The sequence below is a fragment of the Pseudorca crassidens genome, chromosome 9 (genome assembly GCF_039906515.1).
Source record: "Pseudorca crassidens isolate mPseCra1 chromosome 9, mPseCra1.hap1, whole genome shotgun sequence".
In the NCBI taxonomy this organism is placed as follows: domain Eukaryota; kingdom Metazoa; phylum Chordata; class Mammalia; order Artiodactyla; family Delphinidae; genus Pseudorca; species Pseudorca crassidens.
In genome coordinates this window covers 26,000,721-26,019,955 of record NC_090304.1, presented here as the reverse complement: position 1 = coordinate 26,019,955, position 19,235 = coordinate 26,000,721, and the positions used below count along the sequence as shown (strand labels likewise).

General features: G+C 41.7%; 1 long non-coding RNA gene and 1 other non-coding gene across 3 annotated transcripts in view; one reads left to right on the top strand and one right to left on the bottom strand.

The window, feature by feature from the left end:
• LOC137231256 (uncharacterized) overlaps positions 1–5,819 on the top strand; it is a 30,110-nt gene extending 24,291 nt beyond the window's left edge. Inside the window, exon 3 of one of the 2 annotated variants that reach the window (XR_010946427.1) lies at positions 5,735–5,819. This is a non-coding gene — a long non-coding RNA (uncharacterized lncRNA). Of the gene's footprint in view, positions 1–1,764; positions 1,861–5,734 lie in introns of those variants that run through there. The other variant, XR_010946428.1, reaches the window with a different exon arrangement.
• Positions 1,759–1,862, bottom strand: LOC137231375 (small nucleolar RNA U13). The gene has a single exon (XR_010946497.1). It is a non-coding gene; the product is annotated as a small nucleolar RNA U13 (small nucleolar RNA).
• Positions 5,820–19,235: the final 13,416 nt, after the last annotated feature.

Genomic DNA, 19,235 nt, shown 5'->3' with positions numbered 1-19,235 from the left:
AAGCCTATTTGTCTCTTCTCTGAGTAAGTGATATTTAAGCTAAAGCTTGGGGGGTGAGAAGGCATCAACTATTAAACTATTAAATAAGCAAATTTGGGAAAGGGAGGTATGGGAGAGAGGAGAGAGCCTTCCATATCCCCAGGAGCAGTGTCTGCTGCTTATGTGACTCACTGCCCAATGTGCTATGAAATTCAAACTTGACTTGATTCATTTGGGTTTTAGAGCCCATGCTAATTCGCATGCCTGGCTGGGTGTCAGTGTCCGTAGGAACCCATGTGTTCAAAGTGTAAAGAGGGTGATTTCCCTTATGTGAAGGGCAATGTAATTATGAGGGAATGTTCTGAGAGTGGGCTACGGGGTGGCCAGCAGCAGGCCGGTGAATCTCGTTCACTTCTCTTCAAAGTTGTCTGATGCCCCCTCACGTTAGCTTCCGTATTTCAGATCAGCTCTGTCGATTCAATTTCTCCTTTAAATATATTTTTTTGTTGTCACTAGTTACATGTGGAGGGAGTTCTGAGGATTCACAAAGGAGAAGATTCTTACTTTTTATCTTATACTCCTTATCCCTTTTGAATATTTTTTAACTATGAGTTTTTATAATTTATAAAACTTAAATAAAATTGTAAACTACATACACAGTTCTGTTTAACATGACACTTTGTGACCATTGCTAGGAATTAGTTTTTTCTTTTTTTTTTTTTCTGATTACTAAGGCAATAAAAGCTCGATATTTGGAAAACTCAGGAAAAAATAAAAGATAATTTGTCATAACTGGATGACCCAGAGATTACCACTAACATTCTCTTGGTATACAAAAGTCCCCCTTATTCAAGGTTTCACTTTCCACGGTTTCAGTTACCCATGGTCAACCATAGACCAAAAATATTAATGGAAAATTCCAGAAATATGTAATTCATAAGTTTTAAATTCTGAGTAGCCTAATGAAATTGCATGTGGAGCGCCAATGCGCCCTGGAGGTGAATCATCTCTTTGTCCATCGAATCCTGCCCCTTAGTCACTAGCTGTCTTGGTCATCAGTTCAACTGTCAGGTATCACAGAGTGCCTATGTTCCAGAACCCTTATTTTACTTAATAATGCCCCCAAAGCTCATTAGGGTAGAGATGCTGGCAATCCGGATATGCCAGAGCATAGCCATAAAGTGCTTCCTTTTAGTCAAAAGGTGAAAGTTCTCGACTTAATTTGTAAAGAAAAAGAATCATGTGCTGAGGTTGCTAAGATCTACAGTAAGAACAAATCTTCTATCCAGGAAATTGTGAAGAAAGAAAAAGAAATTTGTGCTAGTTTTGCTGTTGCTCCTCAAACTGAAAAACTTACGGCCACAGTGAGTGATAAGTGCTGAGTTAAGATAGAAAAAGCATTAAATTTGTACAGTGAGATATTTTGAGAGAGAGAGGCCATATTCACATAACTTTTATTACAGTATATTGTTATAATTATTCTATTTTGCTGTTAGTTATTGTCGTTAATATCTTATTGTGCCAAATTAAACTTTACCACAGGTATGTATGTACAGGAAAAAACATAGTATACATAGGGTCCAATACTATCCATGGTTTCAGGCACCCAGTTGGGAGTCTTGGAACATATCCCCATGGATAAAGGGGGACTACTGTATTTCTTTCCCAAGGACTTTTAAAAATAGGATCAAATTCTACTTGTTAATTTATAACCAACTTTTTTTTTCTTTTCTTTCTTTTTTTCCCCTTTTCTTCTTTTTTTTTTTTTCTCTTTTTTTGTGTCAGACGGGTAACATGCCGCTGTCATAACAAGGTCTGAGGGAGGCACATGTCACACAACCTCATGAACACCCAGTCATCACGCTCAGGAACTACAACAGGATCTATAACTGGTTTTTTAAACTCGATATAGGTAGGCACCTTTCTATGGCAATAAATGTCGAGCTTCTGAATGGATGTATCATAATTTAACCAATTCTCTTTTGATGAGCATTTAGGTTGCAATTTTCACCACATAATTATCTTTTAATCTAAGCTTTTTATGAAATTTTTTGTGTCTGTCACCATCCTGGGGTTTTACCTGATTCCTCAAAATTCAACAAACAGCAGAGATACTTAACTTGGTAATTAAGAAATAAGATTTCCTTTGCAAGTATGTAGTCAAGTACTTCACGCAAGGTTCCACTGGGTGCAAACTTGATCTATGAAAATCTAGACTGACCAAATCAACTTCAGGATTGTTTCTTAACTTCAGTAAACAATTTAAATAGCAAGTTTCACCTCTTTCACTCAAAATACCCTTTCAAAAAGTATCAGCTTCAATCAACTATACTTCAATTATAAATAAATACATAAATAAATAAAAATTTTAAAAAGTATCAGCTTCTCATGAGGTTGGCAGTGAAGGGTAGGGAGGGGTGCCTCTGAAATAGCTAATGCTGTGTTTTAAGACTAGCTCACGCCTTCTGTGTAGTGGGGGGGACACAGGTGGAGGGGGAGTACTAATGGAGGCCACTGCTCTGATCACAGCTGTTACCAACTGACCTGACAAGTCAGGCAGGTGAGGGGGGTGGTACAAGAGGCAGAATTCCAGGTGCCCAGGAATCAGAAATGGGTAGGCTGAAAGGATTCTAGCCATGGAAGCCGCCACATGGCAGGACTTGAAAAAGGGATCCTCAACTGATTTCTCTCCAACAAAACAGAAGAGCAGCCAGGGCTGGACCGTCTTCATGCCAGATCAGCCTGTCCATCTCCAAGCCAGCAAATACACAAAGATCCATTCCAGCCTCGAACCTGACGTTCCCCTTAGTTACAATCCTGTGATTTCCAAAAAGACTATTTTCTGTTTCTATTCAGCTTATAGCAACCTGCTCTCTTAAATAGCTTCTTTATCTGGTGGGGCAATTACAGCCTGTGACTAACAGCTGCAGTTCATAAACATGAGTTTCACTGTTTGGGTCAGTAGTTCTTAGTCTTTTCTGAATGGCAACTCCCCCAGCTGATTTTGGCGTGAAGAGAGGCACCTTCCATCAGCACTCTGGTTGGTACTTGATAGTGCAGTTTACTGTTGGAGGGTTCTGTTTCCCCATTATAAAAGAGGTGAGATTTTTATTAAAGTTACAAGTGCTTGCATCTAATACCAAATGTATTTCTGGATTTCGGTTTTACTAGTGATTTTAACTTTCCTCATTGAGTTTTTCCTTATATTCCAAATGGTCTAAAATAGGCATGTCTTTCTTTTATATTTAGGAAAAAATGCCCTTTCAAAAAGTAATTCATAACTATAAAAATTTTAGGAAAAAATCTGCAGGATCTAGGGCTTCACGAAGTGTTCTAAGACATGACACCAAAAGCACAATTCATAAAAGAAAAAAAATCTATAAATTACACTTCATCAAAGAGGATGAAAAGACAAGCTATTAACTGGGAAAAAATATTATTTGCAATGACTGCACATTGGCATCTCAGAGGATGGGAAGCCCATTTATTGAGCCCTTAGGATGTGCCAGGCCCTGGACCAAATGTTTATCAATCCATTTCAATCTCACAGCAATTCTATCAGGCAGGAGCGGTTACTATTCCCATGTTAAAACGCAGAGGCAGAGGCTGGAAGAGTTTTAGGGTCCAATCCAAGATCCTATCACCATTGAGGGGCATGGCCAGGATTCAATCCAGACCTGTTCATCACCCAAGTTCGCTATGATCCTGGACTCTGGAGCCAGACTTCCTGGGTTCAAATCCTGCATCCCTACTTGGTAGCTATTTGCCTTTGCCTCCATTTCCCCAACTGTAAAATGGGATTAATAATAATACCTACCTCATAAGGTTGTCATAAAAATTAAAAACATGAATCTGTCTACGGCCTAAGAGCTATGTGCCTGGCATGTAGCAAGGGCCATGTGAGAGATCACTATTGTTGTGGTGTTGTCAGTATTCTACTGACTCTTAAAAATAGGATGGAGAGACAGGAGAAAACCAAATGACCCAAAGAGACACCATTTCATGTTGCCTCAAGGGATTTCTCCTAGCCAAGTAACACAAGATGTACCGCCTCCAGGCCGCTGCTCCCAGCCTCAGGCCTTTCAGCAAAGTGAAACCGGCCAGCCGTTTCCAAAGCCAAATTCTTCAGGGTAGCATTAAGTCTTTGTCTTATCAGGAAAGGGGTTGGGGTGGGGGAGGACAACTCTTCCCTTTAAGAGCAGCAGTGGATTTCCTTTGAAGAAACTTGCCTTTTACAAGTATTTATTTAGGAGTATCCAGTGATCAGTGATCTTATTTTGTGTATCTCTGCTGCCACAACATACCATGGACTGTTAGCATCCTCTTTACCACAAGAAATACAGTCCTTAGTGCCTTTAAATCTAATCAGATTAGAGAAACAATTCAGAAAACACATCTCTAAGATTCTCGTCCTCTAGAACAACTCTAGGTACCTAAAGTTACCAAAAGATAACAAGAGGCATTACCTGCCCGACAGTGACTGGTTTCAAAAGTGAAGAGCGGGCTTCCCTGGTGGCGCAGTGGTCGAGAGTCCGCCTGCCGATGCAGGGGACACGGGTTGGTGCCCCGGTCCGGAAGGATCCCACATGCCGCGGAGCGGCTGGGCCCGTGAGCCATGGCCGCTGAGCCTGCGCGTCCGGAGTGAGAGGCCCTCGCACCGCAAAAAAAAAAAAAAAAAAAAAAAAGTGAAGAGCACCGGGAGTTGAGGCTTTCTTAACTCCTCCAAATTGGTCATGATTATCATGCAAATGATGGCTTCAGTGAGGACCAGGGTTCAGTTTTCAACCCGTCAACAGCCCTATGAAAGACTTCTCTTTGAGAGGCCCTGAGGTTGCCTTTTGAGATGGGTGGGCCTCACAGAGCTCAGGGGGCTACAAATAGAGAACCCTCTGGGCAGATCAGTAAGAATGTTACTGCTGGCGTAGGACCCTGTGCCAGGTTTATAGCTCGGAGTCCCTTATGCAAACTCCAGGTAATTATAGCCTTCAGGAAGGACACGGTTTACAGCTGATCTAGTTTAGGAAGGAGACCTCTCACCAGAATCCCTGAGTACAAGGAACACCTGATTTGGGGGGAAAAAATCCACCCCAGGACTGGTGTCCCAGAAGAGTCCCCTTAGAATCCCCAGGATTTTGTTTTCATCTCTATAAAGAATCGTAAGTCTTTAGAATTTGTAAACTTATCTTAATATGATTTTATCAGCATCCTTTATCCTATACACTAGTAGAAGGCACGATCCTCCATGCCACAGTCACCTTGTTGGACTCTTCATTTCATGATGAAGAAACTGAAGCCCAGAGTCACACAGCATTGTAATAATAAAGGCCTGGAACCCAAGACTGCTGACCTCACTCCAGTTCTCTACCCTCTGAGCTACCCTGCCAAAATGACAATTTAAAGAATGACTTCCTAAACGGATTATTCCTTCTCTCTTTCACAATACCATTGGGTCGCCTCCCTGCAGATAATTCTCTCCATAAGCCAATTCAAACACTCTGAAGCATGTCTCATCATGAACTAGAGCTTCTGCTGAGATGGGGAAAGAGGATTCAGCGGGGTTTTTTGAGGGGGACGGAGGGCACTGAACTCTCTAAAAGACCCAGCAGAACAATCCTGATGATTCAGAATGACTAGAGAATAGTCTTTCTGATTATCTAGTGGTTTTGCTCACATTTATGGAATGAATGAATATGTGGAACATTGAAATATAATTCCAGCAATTCTACTGAATTTAATTCAATCTTTCTTTCCCTAGTATGTCAAGATCATAATGAATACGGGTTACCACTCTGGAGAATTCAACTGATGAAAACAGGGGTTGGCAATCTTCCCTTTGGTGTATTTTTGGTAAATTGCTGACCCTGATGTCGAAGGTAAGGTTGACCAAGCTGGTTCCTCTCTCTCTCTCTCTCCTTTAAAAGTAAATCCCTCATATCGGTTTGCTTATCTTTCACTTATCCCTTTCTCATAAAAATATCTTGAGGAATGTACACACACACCCAAGTCTAGTTATTTGATCTCTGGTTGACTGGAACATAGTTACCCAATCAGTAGGACCATCACACAGAGGATATGTCTTAAACTTTTCCCTTGAATTCTCAGTTAACAAGACTGAAGACCTGCCATGGGGCACTTGATTCTTTTTACTTCATTTAGGAACAAGAATGCTGAAGCCAAGAGGCAGAAACCAGCCAACTGACACAACACAACTAGACACAGAACATCTAGTGGTGGGTTCAAGAAAAATGAGGTCAATTAAAAAAATTTTTAATTCAATGTCCAATTACAATTTAATACATTTTTTGAGCAGGCAACAAATTAAAACACAAAGAACAGTAAGCAGAGAAACATGTCAGGTAAATTACAAAACAGAGGCTTTTTAGTGAAACTATTTTTTAACTTACTGCTTTTCAACTCAAGATAATATTTTTAAATTTTCAAGTTATTTGTAAAGTCACAAATCAAGATTTATCTACATTCATGTCCAAAAGGCTTGGTCCTCTGGGGAGAAGTATTCCTTGCTCTTTCTTCAAGTACTTATTAACACCTTTTACTTGTCAGGAATTATGCCAGATATGGAGGCTACGAAGGACTAAGACACAACCCCCCATCCTGCAGGGACTGACATGGAGACTAAATGCTCAAACGTTTTCTCACCCTCACCATCATTTTCCTTCTTACAGTGCCACCAATCTGAATTTTATAATAATCATACGGTTTCTCTATAGGTTTCTGTACACTCAATAATGATCCTTAATTCAATTCACCCAACCTTTCAAAACTCCTGCTGTGCTTTCTTTTTCCTTTCTTTTTTTTATATATATTTTTTAAATTTTTATTTATTTTTTATTTTTGGCTGTGTTGGGTCTTCGTTGCTGCGTGCGGGCTTTCTCTAGTTGCAGCAAGTGGGGTCTACTCTGTTTCAGTGCACGGTCTTCTTATTGTGGTGGCTTCTCTCCTTGTGGAGCACAGGCTCTAGGCACGCAGGCTTCAGTAGTTGTGGCACGCAGGCTCAGTAGTTGTGGCGCACCGGCTTAGTTGTTCCACGGCATGTGGGATCTTCCCAGACCAGGGCTCGAACCTGTGTCCCCTGCATCAGCAGGTGGATTCTTAACCACTGCGCCACCAGGGAAGCCCTCTTTTTCCTTTCTTTAACTTGTTTTTTTCCTGGGTTCTTTCTTCGGTGTCAGCTGTCGCTCTGACACAATGAAGAGCTAAACGGAGATTCCCCACACTGGGCTCACGGGTAAGGGTTTTGTTATGTACTATCTTTCCCAAATTTGCTCTAGCCCATTTATCCCTAGATTGTTTCCTTTCATATTAATAAACCATCATTATTATTTGCTGAAGCATTATTTGTTAATGTTAAGGGGAAAAACACAGCAGTTACCTGTATCTCCACCCATAGAAATGGGGCTAAATAAACTATGGTATATCCATACAGAGGAACCCTCTCCATGCTTTAAAAAAAATGAGAGGTCTCTAACAAAGTTGAACTCCTAAAAGCAGAGATTAAAACGGTGGTTGGAGGAAATGGGGAGACAGTCATCAAGGGGTACAAAGGTTCAGTTATGCATGATGCTTAAGTTCTGGAGAGCTAATGGACAGCATAGTGACTCTGGTTACTAATACTGTACTGTATTCTTGAAATTTACTGAGAGAGTAGAGCTTTTTACCACATACAAAAATGTAACTATTTAAGGTAATGGATATGTTAATTAGCTTGATTTTGGCAACCATGTCACAATGTGTGTGTGTGTATGTGTGTATATATATATATATATATATATATATATATATATATATATATATACCAAGTCATCATGTGGAGCACCTCAAATATATACAATTCTTATTCATCAAGTATATCTCAATAAAGCTGGGGGCAGGGAATGAGAGGTCTGTATGAGCAAGTATCTATGATACATTGTAAAGTTAAACAAATAGGCAAGTTGCAAAATTCTATGTGTTATGAGACCCCATTTAAAAACACATATGTGAATCCGTATGACATGCATCTGAAATACAGACACACATAGTATTTAACTGGAAAACATTTTAGGGGACACAGAGTACATGTCTGGGAGCTAGGGGAGTTTAGTGAGTGAGTTAGGGGAGGAGCAAATGAAAGAGGGAATGTCACTTTCTCATTCTACACTTCTCTATTATTTTGACAATGAATAGATATACTTTTGTAATAACTAAATAAATAAATAGAAAGGAGATATGTATTCTTTTCCTAGACAGTTTAAAACTATATATTCTTCTAGAATCGCATAGCTGTTGAGTTTTCATTCCTTTTGAAGATACACTTATCTCCTCCTTTATAGCTTCGGGGAATTAAGGCCCCAGATGGACCAGTGTGTGCCCTTGCTTCCCTATCTGCCCCTTCTGCAGGTTCTCCAGCCCCTGGGATAATGAGCTATTCACAGCTACTCGCAGCTTCCAGGCCACCTGCCAGCTTTGTAACCATTCTGCGCTTGTCTTTTGCAACCAATGTCATTTTAAAGCTTCAGAGTGCATCTCCTGCAGTCCTCTGGAACATTCCTGGGGTAGACAGGGTGTTAGCAATATTCCTTTGGGCTCAGCAGAGTGAACAATCTGCCCTCCGTATCCGCGGATGGGAAACCTCTGGATACCTTCAGCTGACTCTTCACTGTCATACGCCATTTTATATCAGGGACTTGAGCAACTGCAGATTTTGGTATCTGCGGGGGCTCCTGGAACCAATTCCCCGCAGATACCGAGGGACAACGGTATTTCATTCAGGTTTATCATACACTGTTCCTGGAAATCTTGGTCACATCATAGTTAGACTTGGCCCTGGAAAATCTATCCACCAGTCCCTGAAAGCAAGCCAGAGAGGTATTATTCTCATCTCACAGACTGGGAAACTGAGGCATCAAAGATTGACTGGGGCTGCCTAGACCACATGGCAGGTTAAAGGTGATGAGGTGTTGTGGAAAGGGTATTGGGATTAAAACCTAGCGTCCCAAGTTCAAGTTCTTGCCACATTATATTTTCTTTAAGCAAAAGTTGAACTCCCTGAGCCCCAGTTTCCTTATCAGTAAAATAAGAATTATAATACTTGCCTCCCAGAGTAGTGCTATTACATGAGAGTATATACAATTGCATTTTGTAAAGTACATATTATATATATATATATATATAATAGGAGTACAACAACCAGGAAATTATGTATGAATAGTTACATCTTTGTGGCTGTATATCCAACTAGATTTTTGTTTATTTAGTTTTCTTTTGCCCAAAGTAGAAATTTAAAAATTTCTTTGAAGCATCTTAGAAGCCATTCCTTTACCTTGAATAGTCTTGTTCTTTAAATTCAAGTGTCTTTTTATACCCGAAGCATTTCTCCAGATGGGTTTTAAAAGGGGCACAAAAGTATCAGTTCCACAAAGAAGGCAACAACACTACCAGAATACCTTGCCAAACTGCATAGCACTCTGAAAGCAGATTAAAGTTGTTTCAGACGCTTCAAAGAGAAGGAAAACTCTAATCCCCCAAGGCTTCCTTTAAATCCATATTCCTTAATTTCAGAAAATTTCCCAAGTCTTTTAAAAGGCCCAACTATCATTTTACAGTTTGGAAATAGTAATGGAGAACATTTCCCAATTTTTTAGAACGTTCTTGTTTCCTTTACAAAGGGCTCAGTAAAGCTGGGTCTCTCTCATAAAGGAACTGGCCCAAGTGGAAGACAGCCTGACTGGCTTGAGGGGAGTGGATGCAGCCATCCCCAGGGCCCTGCGCCTGGAGTCTATGGCTTACGGTTACCGGGAGAATTCCTTATAGAAGCAGAGTCGGGCATTCTCCCTGTTATTTCTGGGCAAGATTTGCATGTCTGTCATTGTGGGAAGAACGCCCAGTCTCCTCACTATGTAACACTGAAGGGAAGAAAGTTTCCAAATGAGAAGAAAAACAAGCCCCGCTGCAATAGAGGCAAGCAGGACCATTTTCACTGCTTTGGAAAAACTGTTCTTCTTAAGCCATCTTCACCTGCCCAGAGAGGCAAACTGTTTTCCTGAAACACTTTTCCTGATTCTTCCCTGGCTGACCTATGAAAACAGTTATAAGAGCCCCAGTTACAACAATGAGTATTTATTGAGATTAACATGTACCAAGCACTGTGCTAAAGGTCCCACAGGCTGTATTTCATTAAATCTGCTCAGTAGCCTTGAAGCAGATACTATAATTAGCCCCATTATACAGATGAGAAAGTTGAGATATAAAGAGATAACTAAGCAGTCAAATGACACACAGCTACTTAAGTGGTTGAGCAGGGACATAAAAGCAGATCTTTCTGACTCCGAAGTCCAGGTTTAACCAGAGTAACGCACTGCCTAAATACAGTCCCAAGGCAGTGCAGGGACGGGTCCATGTTGTACACGTCTGTTCTACCTCAACTCTGGAGTTATTTTAATTACCAATAGCTGGCCTGTGTCCCAGCTAACTGTGCTAAGTGGTTTACATGCCTGGTCTCATTTAATGCTTCCCAGAGATTTAAATGGTATAGACTACCCTGATACTTTCTGCCTCTTCTGTCAGACTCTCTTCTTTTCTCCTTTTCTCCTGTTTCTTTCTCTCTCCCTCTTCACCTCTGAGCCATTGAGTGCTTGGGTTGCATTTTCACCTTGCCTTCAGCCTGGCTTAAAATGTAGACTACGTAGTGAGGAGAGAGATAGGTGCATCTTTTCAGGTGCCTTCCGCTTTTAGTTTGAGGGCAAGTTACAAGTGCCCATCTGCTCTACAACTTCAGGACACCTCCCTGTGGATAGTGCCAGAACGGTGACCTCAGGCCACAGCTTGAACACCGATTGCAAGTAATCCAGCTCCAGAGGTGATAGAGTGACCTCTCTTTAAAAAGGAGATTAAAATAGCTAAGAAACAACACTTAGCTTAGTGCTCTGAAAGGTTGGCATCCTTCCAGGATAGACTTATGTACTTTTTGTACTTGGAGGAAAAAAAAGAGATGGGATTTGATCCAAGAATGGTCCTCCAAACGAGAGAAATATGGAGCAAGCAGCTGGAGCAGAGTGGCCAAGTGGTACCACCAGCTGCAGGCCCATTAATTAACATTCCCCGGTATGTAGCAGCTCCAGTGACCTTGATTCTTGTTGAATTCACAGAGATAACTTTTACAGAGCCTCTACTTTTCTCACTGCAGTATATTTATCCAAGGAGTACCTTGCATATTTCCCCCCATCTCTCTGAGCAGTAAATTTATTCTAATTACAAAGAGATAGAGTAAGAGCCTGATTGAACGCTCGGCAGTTTATAGAGATTTATTTCTGGGGCTTAAGGGGGGTTTTTAGAGTGTGTGACTAGAGTGGGGTTGAGGGGAGCTGAGGAAAGGAGCCCAAGAGAAAATGTAGATTTAATGGACCTATAAAATGACCCTGCGGTAGATAAACGCTTGTTCCAGAGAAGCCTAAACAGCCTGACCCAAACCAGGGTCTGTGACAGCCAGTCCGACACAAGGTGGCTGAAGCGTTGCATATTTCTCTTTGGGTTTTCAGGTTTCCATATGAAATTTGTTATCCCCCAGGCAGAGGTGAGAGAGCAGGGAAATCTGTTTTCCAGAGGGAAGAAAGCATATTTAACTACAAATTTCTAAGTACTCAAAGCTATGAAAAGAGGAAAAAGTAAACCTCCAGCACCCGCCCTTAAAATCACTTTGCCTTTTCTAACTCTCTTGAAGCTCAATTCTGAATTTTAAGCCTAGGATCCTGGAAGGCAGATCATGAGAGCCTGCCCTTTGTACCAGGATTTCTGCATAAGAACCAGCAGCCTTCCAAAGCCCAGTTATCCCAGGCACTTCCAGCTCATAATGAGACAGAGGGACACTATCGTCTAACTGAGCCTTCTGTTTAGAATAGGCTTTGCATGCACACACTGCTGAACTTTTCCACGAAATCCTTCTAGGCTTTTGATCCCATGAGTGACATTCATCTTTTTTGCAGCTGCTTTGCAAGTTTTGCTGAGGATGAATTTTAGGGCTTTCAACTGTTAAATTTGTTATACTGTAAATCTAACCACTACTAAAATGGAGACATTTGTTCTGGGGGAAAAAGCAACACAGAAAAGGGTCTAAAGTAGACACTAGGGGGGAGGTAGTTTGGAGAGTGAATGCACTGGCCTCTTTGGCCAGAGGCTAAGTGCGGATTGGGCCACTGTTTCTTGGGGTTCCCTTGAACCCCAAGCTTGAATAATGCAATAGCATCAATTATTTTACCAGCAAAGTGAGTCTATTCATTAATATCAGAGGAATTGCAACCCAGGATACCGAATTATGGAGGACCACAGGCAAACCCAGGGAACAAGGAAGGGAAATTAGCTTTTATAGGGAAAAGGCGAGACTTGGGAGGACCTGTAATAACCAAGGAGCCATTGGAGGAAGCTGGGAGTCCAAAGTATGGAGGCTTCTCATTGATTGGACTGCTACAGCCTCGGATTGGCTGGGCTGTCCTTCAGGGAGAGAAGTTTTCTTCTTCCTGTTGGTTTGCGAAGTAGGCAACAGGTTCCTGTGGGAGAGGCAGCAGAGGTGTAGGGGTAGTCCCTTCCGGTCTGGAGTAATTGAAGATGCATGGAGGGCGCAAGAGCTCCCCCTACAGGCCTGTGCTGACTCTAATTTTAGCTGCGGCTTCTTTTAATTCCGCACCCGCCCGTTTTCTCTTTTTAGGAACTGGCATAAGGAGACCTTAGGAAAAAAATTTAAACTTTTTGATTGTTTAACACTCATACAGAGAAAACATTTTACCATGTTGTTTTAAAGTTAACACCCAAGTCACGAAGTATAATATTGTGAATTCTCCCCCCATCTCACATGCTCCTAGAGATAACCACTATCAGAGCTTTTATGGGAATCACTTCTTTGCTTTTTTAAATAATTATTTTAGCACCTAAATGTGCGCCTACATAGAATAGAGCTTAATTTTGTGTGTTGGAACTTTATAAATGGAATTAATGCCTTGTTCTTTTGTGGCTGACTTCTTTTGCTCAACCTCCTGTTTGTAAGAGTCATCCGGGTTGTGTGTAGCTGTAGTTCATATTTATTACAGCACATTTTTTATCTACCCACGTACTGTTGGTGAACATGGTTATTTCTAGTTTGGGGATGTTGATAATGAAGCTGCTGGGAGCATTCTTGTGCATATACACAGGGAGCATGAGAATTTGCTCAGCTTGCCTGGTTGATATCAAACAATTTGATCTGAACACATCTTGAATCACGGCTAGTCCTAGTTTTAAAGGCAAAATGGGCAAGATTTGTCACTTGTTCATTCAATAAACACACACCAAACTTCTACTGTAGGAGTAGAAAATATAAGACACAGGCTGCCTGTCCTCTCTTCTGTGCTCAGAGCAGACATTACTAGTTCATAAGAGTGTGATTTCCTGTTACGTCTGGATGTGGCTTCAAAATCGTTTGTAACGTGGTCCTCAAGGCAGCCACTGCTAAAGATTAGAGATGAGGGGTGTGATGGTTAATTTTCTGTGTCAACTTGGTTAGGCCATAGTACCCAGATATTTGGTCAACATTATTCTAGATGTTTCTGTGAAGGTATTGTTTTAATTGAGATTAACACTTAAATACTTGAGTAAAGCAGATAGCCCTTTATAATGTGAGTGTGTTTCTGCCACGGAGTTGAAGTCCTCAGTAGAAAAAAGACTGACCTTTCCCAAGGAAAAGGGAATTCTGCCACCAGACTGCCTTTGGACTCAAACTGCACCTCTTCCCTAGGTCTCTAGCCTACGGCCTACCACCCCTGCAGATTTTGGACTTGCCAGCCTCCACAATCATGTGAGCCAATTCCTTGCAATTTCTCTCTGTGTATATCTAGACATCTTTTTTGGTTCTCTCTGGAGAACACTGACTAATACCGGTGGCATACTATTTGCATAGGGTTGCCTGGTGGCACAGAAAGCCTCTCGAGCTAATTTAAATAAAGGAGATTTACTGTTGATAGAGTGGAACTTCTTAGCATCAAATACCAGGAAATACTTTTAATATTCAGGATTACCCCCTCAAAACCAATTCATTATAACACTACTTATGTCTGAGATATTTTCCAAAATAAAATTGCAGTGGGTGTCCCAGTTTTTGAGTGTCATCAGTTGCTGTCAGCCAATGATATCTAGAGCAAAGAAGCCATTCTGAGTGTTAGCACACGGTACCGCAGCTGCTTCCGGTTGGTGAGCTGAGTTGAAAGCGTCCTGGTGTGTATGTTATTTATTCTGCTCTGGGCTCCCTTTCTGCCATTGCTTTTGTGTTCTGGCAAACAGTATGACTCAGCCTGGCTGACCAAAGGAGCATAGGTGATAATATTGGACCTACTGTAAAGAAAAGGAAGAGTATCGTGCTAGATGTTAGAACACAGGTTTTCCAGAGGCTATAGATTCTCCAAGTTGGGAGGTCCACTTATAAATAATACTTATATTACAGAGTGCTAAGTTCTGTAACAGCGAGGTGTACAAGTGTGATGGAAGTAAAATAACCATAGGTTGGGGCATCGAAGTGTGGGTAGAAGCTCACCAGAAGAAAGGCTGTAGAGAGGAAAAGGAAAAGGAAACATTAGCAAAGGTATGGGGCGATGAGAGAACACATACTACTCCTTGACTCCCTGGCTACAGCAGCACCTTGCTTTTGTGTTTTGATTTCCCCCAAGGAGAAACAGTGAGGCTCCATGAGAGAACTTCAGGTGCTCTGGTGAACTTCAGGTGAACTTCAAGCCTCCTGTTATTTTCCACATCTATGGGGAATGTGTCCACATGTTTTGAAGCCAGGGAAAATATTACTTTACAGTAAACAGAGAAAAGGTTTAGAGGAGGTTAGAAAATGGAAAAGTGGAGCACAGAGTCAGTGATAAGAAGACAGTTTTATATGGCACATAGCAATTGCTTCTGGAGTCATTAGGAGTAATATTTATAATCAGGATAAGCTAATGCTTTGGATGAGTTCCTGTGATTCTTCTGTTTCTGAGAAGCCAGATTACCTCTGGCTCCTGCAGACCTGCAAGAGACTTGTCCTCACATGGAAGAGACCTGAGAGTAGGAATGACATTCAAAATATTTAACCAGTGGATAGTAGATACCCGACCAGTTGGAAACGACTGGGATGGCTGGACCCAGTGCATATAGGCTGAACTCCAGCCCTCTCTTAGGGACCATTAAACACAACACTTGTTTCACTGAAGAGACTGAAGGATTTACCTGAGACCATGTGGTGGTGGCAGAGCTAGGAGTGGAACCCAAGCCTTCTGTGTTCACCCTCTGCCTACGCTGCAGCCGTGGCCTCAAAGCCCTGGTAAGGCAAGTGGGGCGCCCTGTTGGTTTAGCATAGACTCTACTCACAGCCAAGGCTGTCCATGGGGAGGATACAGCTTTTACCCTGTTCATGAGTAACATGCTGAAAATTCTTTATCAATTAGTAAATAAATACCTATTTATTTGTAAATATAGCTTATTTGCAAATACAGTGTATTACATAACATACTATAAAGGATTCAGGAAAATAGTCAGTTAAAAAGAAAGCTGCCTGGGCTTCCCTGGTGGCGCAGTGGTTGAGAGTCCGCCTGCCGATGCAGGGGACACGGGTTCGTACCCCGGTCCGGGAGGATCCCACATGCCGCGGAGCCCGTGAGCCATGGCTGGGCCCGTGAGCCATGGCCGCTGAGCCTGCGCGTCCGGAGCCTGTGCTCCGCAACGGGAGAGGCCACAGCAGTGAGAGGTCCGCGTACCGCAAAAAAAAAACCCAATTTACTGAACACCTACCAGCTGCCAAGGCCTGCTCTAGGAGCTGGTAAGTAGCGATGTGCAAGAGGTCAAACCCCTGCCGTCTGTTCCAGGCTGGGCAGGTACACCTGGGGCCCAGGAGGGACTCTGGTGAGGCTGGGATTGGGCCTCCCTGGGAGCACGAGCAGCCCCTCCCCACTAGATGCTGCCCATCCAGGCACTGCCAGGAGGCAGGGGACATACCCCCTCTAGAAGACTTTGCACTCTTTCCTGACAGGGAATTTCTTCTCCCAGACTCATCACTTCTCAAAGACATCTTCCCTTTGCCCTCTTTCTCCAGAACTCACTTCGTAGTCCCTCAAGGTACAAAACTTTTTTTTATAGAAAATAAGTGCTACGTTTATTTCTTGTTATAACACAAATGTATCAGAATCCTCAGAACAAAATGATTTGTATTTAATCCAATCAAGTTTTTTTAAATTGTGGTAAAAAGCACATAACATAAAATTTACCATCTTAACCATTTTTAATTGAAGTATATTATTATATTATAATATTATTTTTAATTCTTTATGTTTGAGACCTTCATAATAATATTTTTAAAAATTAGTTACCAAATCTATATAAGAACATAAGAATGTTTATAATATTAGGTGAAAAAAACATGTAGTAATTGTTAGTGATGTTCACTGATACTTTCAGTTCTCTTCCTTCCTAGGCACTTCCTTGGAGTTAGGTGTGGCCCTAGGACTTGCCTTGGCTAATTAAAAGTGAATGAAACTGATGTGTGTCACTTCCAGATGGAAGCCCTTAACAGCCAGAGTATGATTCACTGTATTTTCTCTCCCCTGTTACAGCACTGATGTTCTTCCAATAGTCAAAGCTCCATCAGCCTGAATCCCTGAGTAAGAATCACACAGAGCAGAGGCCCTGCTGACCTGGGATGGATGTGTAGCATAAATGAGAAATAAACCTTTGTTTTTCCAAGCCACTGGAGGTTGTTTGTTGCTGCAGCATAAGGTAACACATTCTGACTGGTTCAAAGCAAGAGGTAGCTTCTGGCAGTACAGATAACTAGATACTCAGAAGGCCTTCCAACTACAAAAGAACTGGATCACTTTTTTGGCCATGCGGCTTGCGGGATCTCAGTTCCCCAACCAGGGACTGAACCCGGGCGACGGCGTGAAAGCACAGAGTCCTAACCACTGGACCACCAGGGAATTCCCTGGATCACTTTTTAAATGGACTGTTGGGCTTGTAAGTAGTAAAGTAATTGTCTAGGACAGCTCTTATCCTCAAATATGAGCTGAAACCAGAACTGGGAGCCAAGAGTGCTAAGAAAATAAGAAAACTGGGTTGTCCTAAGGGCCAGTGCCGTTATAGCACGGTATGAACTCTAAAGCATCAGAAAGTGGGGAAGCCAAAGGTCTGACGCTTCTGCATTAGGCCAGGACACTCCAAAAGGGGTGAAGTGTCTCAGGTTGGTGTTTTCCTTCTGCTCCCAACAGAAGCAAGTACAAATCTTCACAGTAGGCCATTAAGAGCCATCAAATTGGAGTTCAAATCCAAGATCACTAAGCACGGAAGGAGGCAAACCACCAAGAGAGAGTGAGTTGATGGAAAAACAAGCATCTAGTTTAGACCCCAAGAACTTTGGGTATATATTTTCATTTACAAAAGTGTACAGAGCAATTATTAAGCACTAGGCACTATTGTAAAGGTTTTTTTTCCAATTTTAACTTATTTAATTCCCATAACAACTCTATGAAGCAAGTACTATTGTCATCCCCATTTTATAAAGGAAAAAAAACTGAGGGACAGAGCGATTAAGTAATTTGTTCCAGGTCAACATTTCTTAAGTGGTAGAACTACAATTTGGATTCAGGCAGTTGGTTCTAGAGTATGTACTCTTCATCTCTACATTTTGTTGACTTCTAACATAGAATGTCTATGTGTGACAAATTTAAAGAAATAAGGAGGACTTCCCTGGTGGCGCAGTGGTTAAGAATCCGCCTGCCAATGCAGGGGACACGGGTTTGAGCCCTGGTCCGGGAAGATCCCACACGCCATGGAGCAACTAAGCCTGTGCGCCACAACTACTGAAGCCCTTGCACCTAGAGCCCGTGCTCCGCAACAAAGAGAAACCACAGCAATGAAAAGTCCATGCACCGCAACAAAGAGTAGCCCCCACTCACTGCAACTAGGGAAAGCCTGTGCACAGCAATGAAAACCCAATGCAGCCAAAAATAAATAAAATAAATTTTTTTTTAAAGTTTTAAAAAAAAGGAGTGGAGGGCTTCCCTGGTGGCGCAGTGGTTGAGAGTCCGCCTGCCGATGCAGGGGACAAGGGTTCGTGCCCTGGTCCGGGAAGATCCCACATGCCACGGAGCAGCTGGGCCCATGAGCCATGGCCGCTGAGCCTGCGCGTCCAGAGCCTGTGCTCCGCAACGGGAGAGGCCACAACAGTGAGAGGCCCGCATACAGCAAAAAAAATAAATTAAATTTAAAAAAAAAGGAGTGGAATACCAAAGATAACCAAGCAACAAAGGACCATCAAAGGATGACCAGGTAGATTTGAAAAAGAATAAAAAAAGAGACAAAAATAAAATGGTTGAAAATAAACATTTAATAAACATGTTAAATGTCTGAAGAGATACTTAGTGAATTAAAGAAATATCTGAAGAAAACATCCAGAATGTAGCTCAGGAAAAAAAGGGAATGGAAAATATGAAAGAGAAATTTAAAGACATGGAAGATAGAATGAGAACTTCTGATATAAATTTAATTGGAGGTTTGGAAGTAGAGGATAGAGAGAATGGAAGATACATAATATCTGTAGCTGAGAGTTTTTCAGAACCGATGGAAAGACCTAAGTCCACAGATCTAGGAAATACAGCACATCCCTGGAAAGATAAACGAACAAGAAATTTATGCTTTAGACATGTTACAGGGAAACTGGAGAACCCCAAAGACACTGAGAAAACCTTAAAAGCAGCCTGAGAGAAAGGAAAGATCACCTGCAAAGGACTAACAATTAGACTGTCAGGCTTATCAAGAGTAATTGTGGATGAAGGGAGTCTGTGAAATAATTATTCAAAGTGTTGAAGGGAAATAACTATCCATTGCACATCCAGAAAAGCTACACTTCATAAATAAGAGTAAAATAAAGTCATTTTCAGCTAAACAAAAGTCAGCAGACGTTTACTAAAGGAGTTCACATCCATCTTTCAAGATTCATCTCAAATGCTGTTTCTTCCATGGAACTCTGACCTTTGAATCCCCATAGCATTTTATTTGAGGCTTTCTCATGACACTTCCCAAATTCAGACATAGACTGAAGTTATTTGTGCCTTTTCATAACATGCTGTAGCCCCTGCCACCACTCTTACCCCATGCCCGCCACCAATATAACGCCCCAGGATCTCTTTGGTGTCTAACTCACTTTAACTCTTTGTATAGCTTCTATCATGATACTTGCATGAAGTATAGGTGCATGATAAGTATTT